This window comes from Notolabrus celidotus, chromosome 11, assembly GCF_009762535.1.
Source record: "Notolabrus celidotus isolate fNotCel1 chromosome 11, fNotCel1.pri, whole genome shotgun sequence".
In the NCBI taxonomy this organism is placed as follows: Eukaryota; Metazoa; Chordata; class Actinopteri; order Labriformes; family Labridae; genus Notolabrus; species Notolabrus celidotus.
The window spans coordinates 873,905-879,954 of record NC_048282.1 but is presented as its reverse complement, the minus strand read 5'-3'; positions in this window follow the sequence as shown (position 1 = coordinate 879,954).

Sequence of the window (6,050 nt, the reverse complement as noted above, 5' to 3'; positions counted from 1 at the left end):
GGACTATTACAAAAAAAAACATTAATTTAACACCAAGTTAGAAAAAAGGAAGAAAACAGAACACAGAACACAGAAAGCATGACTCAGAGGCTGCAAGACAGCAGTCCCACTTCAGAGGCTCTGGTCTACTGTTGTCAGCACCAGAGTTTCTAAGACCAGGTGCGGCTAATTGAGCTAACAGAACCACCTGCAGGAATAAGAGACACAAGGTTCACACAGTGCAGGGCGTACAGACATCCTGAGCATTAAGGAGTGATTTATCAAGACACCCAAACTTCCTCATACTTGGATTAATATATTCAAGCCAAACTGTCGAGTTCAGTCCTGTTACAAATGTGATGTTCTCCAATGTTGAATGGTCTTACAGCCAGAAACTGACTGGAAATGTTTTTCACTTCAGTCTGCAGTTCTGTGTGTTTCCCTCATGTTCACCTCTTAACAGGGACACATAGAAAATGATGAACATGTTGAAATTAATGCTGTCTCCTCTTTAAATTACCACGGCCTGATTTGGTGTCCAGGACAGCAGTTCACATTGCTGGAGTCTCACTACTTTAAACTTGATGGGAACATGCAGTAAAAAATGACTTTCCCCTTGAGGATTATTAAAGTATGTCGTCTTCTTCTTCTTCTTCTTCTTCTTCTTCTTCTTCTTCTTCTTCTTCTTCTTCTTCTTCTTCTTCTTCTTCTTCTTCTTCTTCTTCTTCTTCTTCTTGCATTTTAGAGACAGTGGAAGCTGGGTACACTGATGGTGAGTTAAAGCTACAATGCACATTAATGCTTCAGACTTATTTAATATAACCTAATGTCAAAATTGATGACACATCCATAAAAACAACATTAATAGCAGTGGTGATATTTGCACTGCCTTGAGTGAGCAGCATTTGGTAGGCAGTGCATGGACTCACAGACAAACACACACAGTCAGTTAGAGAGGAATATAATGCATGGAGGCTAGAGAGAGCAAAGCAAAACAAACAAACAAACAAACAAACAAACAAACAAACAAAGCAAGTCAAAAGTGCATACTGATCAGTGGACCTTATATTATATTATATTGAGACTTGTGGCATCTGTAATGAAAATACACCTCCACCCTCTACTATCATGAGACGTGAAGCTAACATCATTATTGGAAAAGTAACGCCAATTATTAACAGAATTTATGGACCTGTGCCCAGCTCTGTTTAATAAACAGAACATTTTATAAAACAATGTTCTGTTTGTCTTTTTAAAGATGCATACAAGTTAAGTTTAAGAAGAAAACTAGTACTGAGTTTAAAAATGATACCTGCAGGGTTACATTTACAAACTCTTTGCTAGAGAAAAATGGATGTGGCAAAACCACGGTATGTAAGCTTGGATCACGGCAGGGGGAATTCCTCCACTGCAACAGCCCCAACCTCAACCAGGACATCGTCTTCTCCTGCACTTGTTCCAGCTCTTAGTTATGCTGCTATAGGCTTAGACTGCGTGGGAATTGGCGCACTGACACACCGGGACCCTATCTCACCCCCTTCCCCCCAACCCCCCCCCATCACTTACTTTAACTCTCCCTGTCCCTTTAAAGTTACTAACCATAGACCTTTCTGGAGTCCCTGAGCTCCCTTGTCTCGTAGGTTCCTCTGAGCTGCTGTAGAAGTCCTCCTGCTGTGGACGTTCCAGACTCGTGCTGGACTCTAGCGGTAACAGCTACTACTACTCGTCTCATCACTAACACCGCTCCCTCTCTCTCTTATTCTCCTCTATCTGTCTTTCCAGACCCAACTCGGTCGAGGCAGATGTCTGTCTAACATGAGTCTGGTTCTGCTTGAGGTTTCTGCCTGTTAAAGGAAGTTTGTCCTCTCTGCTGTAACTAGCTAAATACTGTGAGGTGCAATGCTCATGGTGGATTAAGGTGGGGTCAGACTGAGTCTTATCCTGTCTTGGTGTTGGGTCTCTGTTCATAATTTGACATAGAGTGGTCTAGACCTGCTCTGTTTGTAAAAGAGTCTTGAGATAACATTTTTTGTGATTTGGCGCTATACAAATAAAGATTGATTGATTGATTGATTGATGATTGACTTGTTTTAATTCATCCATCTTCCTCCACTTATCCGGGTCCGGGTCGCGGGGGCAGCAGTCTCAGCAGGGAAGCCCAGACACTCCTCTCCCCGGCCACTTCCACCAGCTCTTCTGGGAGGATACCGAGGCGCTCCCAGGCCAGCTGAGAGACATAGTCTTGCCAGCGTGTCCTGGGCCTTCCCCGTGGCCTCCTCCCAGTCGGACATGCCCGAAACACCTCCCCAGGGAGACGTCCGGGAGGCATCCTGACCAGATGCCCGAACCACCTCATCTGGCTCCTCTTGATCCGGAGGAGCAGTAGCTCTACTTTGAGCCTCTCCTGGATGTCTGAGCTCCTGACCCCATCTCTAAGGCTGAGCCCAGACACCCTGCGGAGAAAGCTCATTTCGGCTCATGTTTTAATTCAATTCAATTTATTTCAAACATCTTGAAAGACAAATTAAAAGCAATAAAGTTCCTGAGGTTTGCCCCTTTAGTCCAGACACAATGTAGGTTTAAATTTGTTCTCGCTGCTGGTTTTTCAAACATGTATGCTCCTTTAAGGTTGTATTTAATTTCCCTATGTGTAACAAACCTTTGGATACTGTCAGAAAGTTGTTGATTTGTGTCTCTGTACATAATCTGGATTGTTTCGAAGTCAACCAGATCCTTACATTTCAGTGTTTTCAGTTTGATGAATAGTGGGTTTGCGCGTTCTCTGTTAGATTTTTTACATATAATTAGGGCCCGAGCACCGATGGTGGCGAAGGCCCTATTGTAACCCTAAGGGTTTCATATTATAGGAGATTGCAGTTTTGGACCCCTGAACGTTAATGAAAGTGCGAGTATTTTTGCACACTCATCGGGCCTGGTGAAAATTGCAAGTTATTATAGGTCTCGTAAAAAAAAGTCTGTAGCGACCCCTAGAGGTAAAAATAACACCCTACGCATCAAGTTTTTTGAGCTACATGCATGAAAAATCTTACACATATTTATGGCATCAGGACGCACAAAAAAGTCAGTGGCACCCATATTCAAAACTCAACAGGAAGAGCGCCACCTAGCTTTGAACATGAAAAAATGGGGCCAAAATGGGTCTGTGCAAGGGTGCATACTTTTGCTAATTTCTCCTAGAGCTTTTCTCCGATTCAGTCCAAACTAGGCAAATTCTATAGTAAACCCATTGACGATTAATACAAAGTAAAGGCATTTTGTTTAGACGAAAGTTGTGGGCGTGTCTGACTTTGGGGCGGGGCATAAAAAAAAAACGACGGAAAATTGATTTTTGTGACTTGAAAATGCACGTAGTCTCACCTCATCCAACACACTCATCAGTCCTGGGGAAAAATTGCGACATTTTATGGGTTTCGCAAAAAAAGTCGAAAAAATGTGCTCACTAGCGCCCCCTACAGTTTTCAAAAACCCCTCCCTATAGGGGTTATTTTGAGCTACATGCTTGAAAAATTGTACGCAAATTCATGGCATCAGGACACACAAAAAAGCCTCTTGCACCCATATCCCAAACTCAACAGGAAGAGCGCCACCTAGCTTTGAACATGAAAAACTGGGTCACAAAATAAGGGTGCATACTTTCGTTATCTTCTCCAAAGGCATTTCTCCGATCCATTCCAAACCAAGGACAACCTATAGTAGACACCTTGACGAGAAAAAATTATCAGAAAAAAATTTGATCAGACAAAAATTGTGGGCGTGGCATGTGTTGAGGCGGGGCATCAAACGCACATACAGCTTTGAATGTGAAGAATGACGCCTAAATAAGGGTGCATACTTTTGAGAGCTCCTCCTAGAGTTTTTCTCCGATTCAGTCCAAACAAGACACATTCTATAGCAGACATATTGACGATTAAATTAGTGTTAAAGGAATTCTTTTCTGACTAAAATTGTGGGCGTGGCATGTGTTGAGGCGGGGCATCAAATGCACATACAGCTTTTAATGTGAATAATGTACATGTGCATGTACATTGTGGTTCATTGTTCCCCCACACACTGAAACACTTTTGAATCAACCTTCAGAGCCTGGTTCTGACATTACTCTTAACAAAAAAAAGACCTAATGGTAGTGTTATGCTTTATTCATGTAGGTTAAGGATTTTAAATTCATACCTATCTGACAACAGTATAATAATTAACTTGACTGTATGAAGACTCATGACACACATTTGTAAATTAGGAAAAACTTATACTTTTTCTCTGTAATAAAAGAGACACTTTAAAAATCCACATTTGTTTGTTTAGTTGTTGTTTTATTTAATTGTTTGTTGTATTTGTTTGATTAGTGGGGGAAACCGGAGTTACCCGGGGGAAACCCACTAAGACAGAAAAGGGTGAAGAGGGTGAAGATGGGGGTGAGGAAATGGGGGAGGAAGGTTAGTTAGGGGTCAGAGGGATGGGGCTGAGGAGTTATTGTAGGCTCTTTCTTCTTCTTCTTCTTCCAGGACTTTGGCTTCCTCAATCCAATAAAATGTCGAAACCTTTTCCAGGATGAAGGTTTGACTTGAGGCGCTATCTCAGTGACTCCAGTCAAATCTTGGGGCTCTTCCTGGGGGGTGAGGGTTGTTGCACTTGATTCAGAAGTCTCAGCACTGGTGATCTCTGAGTCCTCAGGCCCCTCCTGGAGTTGGATGGCTGGTCCCTCAGTGATAGACGACTCCTGCTTGGGGATCTGCTCCTCTGAGTCCTCAGCCTCCTCTTGGACTTTGACAGCTTCAGTAATCTCTCTATCTTCTTCCTCCTTCTCACTCATACTCTTAATCAGGTCTTCCTTCTCAGCTGTCAGGTTCATCTGGTCTTGTTGGTCGTCCATTGCCTTGTGGCTCTTGTGTTCTTTTTGGAGAAGCATATATTTCTGTTTTTCTAGCTGAAGCTCAGCGTCAAACTTCTCCTTGGTGGTTTTGTGTTCCTCTTTCAGCTCCTCATGTTCTTTCAGAAGTTGTTTGTGAGAGTTGAGCTGAATTCTCAACTCCTCTATCTCTCTCATGTGATCTTTCTCCTTGTCCAGGGTGTTTTGCAGGGAGATGTTGGTTTCTGTCATTTTTCTATGCTGGGCGTTCAGTTCCACTTGTAAGTTCTTGATGAATTGCTGGTCTCCAACCATCCTGTCTGCATTTGCCTGGACTTCCCTCTCCAGCTCACTATTAAGTATCTCAGCCTGATGTCTGAAAGTGGCGACCTCTGTTTGATACCTCTCACTGAACTCTTGGTTTGAGACTCTAAGGGTGCCCTGAACCTCTTGGATGAGCTTGTTTTTGAACTCCTCCTGGATGTTTTCGAGTGTGTTCTTCAGCACCGGGTTCTCTTGGGAAGGACATTCCTGGGGGCTGAGTTTCTGTTTCAGCTCATCCACCTCCTCCAAGAGTTTCTCCTGCTTCTTGATGGCCTCTCCCTTCTGGATGTTGATCTCTTTCATTTTCTTTTTGAGGGTATCCCGTTCAGCCGTTAGGTTGACGATAACTTGCTGGCCTTGGATATCAGCGTCAAAAGCTTCCAGCTTCCCCTTGGTGATGATATAGTCCTTCATCAGCTCCAGATACTCCTCTTGAAGTAGCTTTTTTGGCATTCTCTTGATGGACTCAATCAACTCAGCGTCTAGGACAGGAGTTTCATCACCAGTGGAATTACACGGCTCCTCTTGGTCCCCTTGGTCCTGTGGATTTCGTGCAGTGAACTCCTTTTCATTCTTCAACTCTTGCGTGAGTATGGGTCTCTTGTTCTTCTTTTTGGGAGAGATTTCCCGCTCTGCATTCAAGACTTCATCATGTTTTTTTAAGTCCAGATGAAGTGTTGAAACATCGATGGGTTCCTCCTGATGTCTCGGTTTGCGTTTAGCAGCCTTGGTGGTTTTCTGCGATTGTTTCGGCATTTTGATCGTTTGGTTGAATGTGGACGTCTCACTAATCTCACCTACAACAGATTCAAAATGATCAGACTGAGGAAAAGCTGCTGGTTTACATAGTGCCCTTTGTGACATCAGAGTACATCATTGTCTT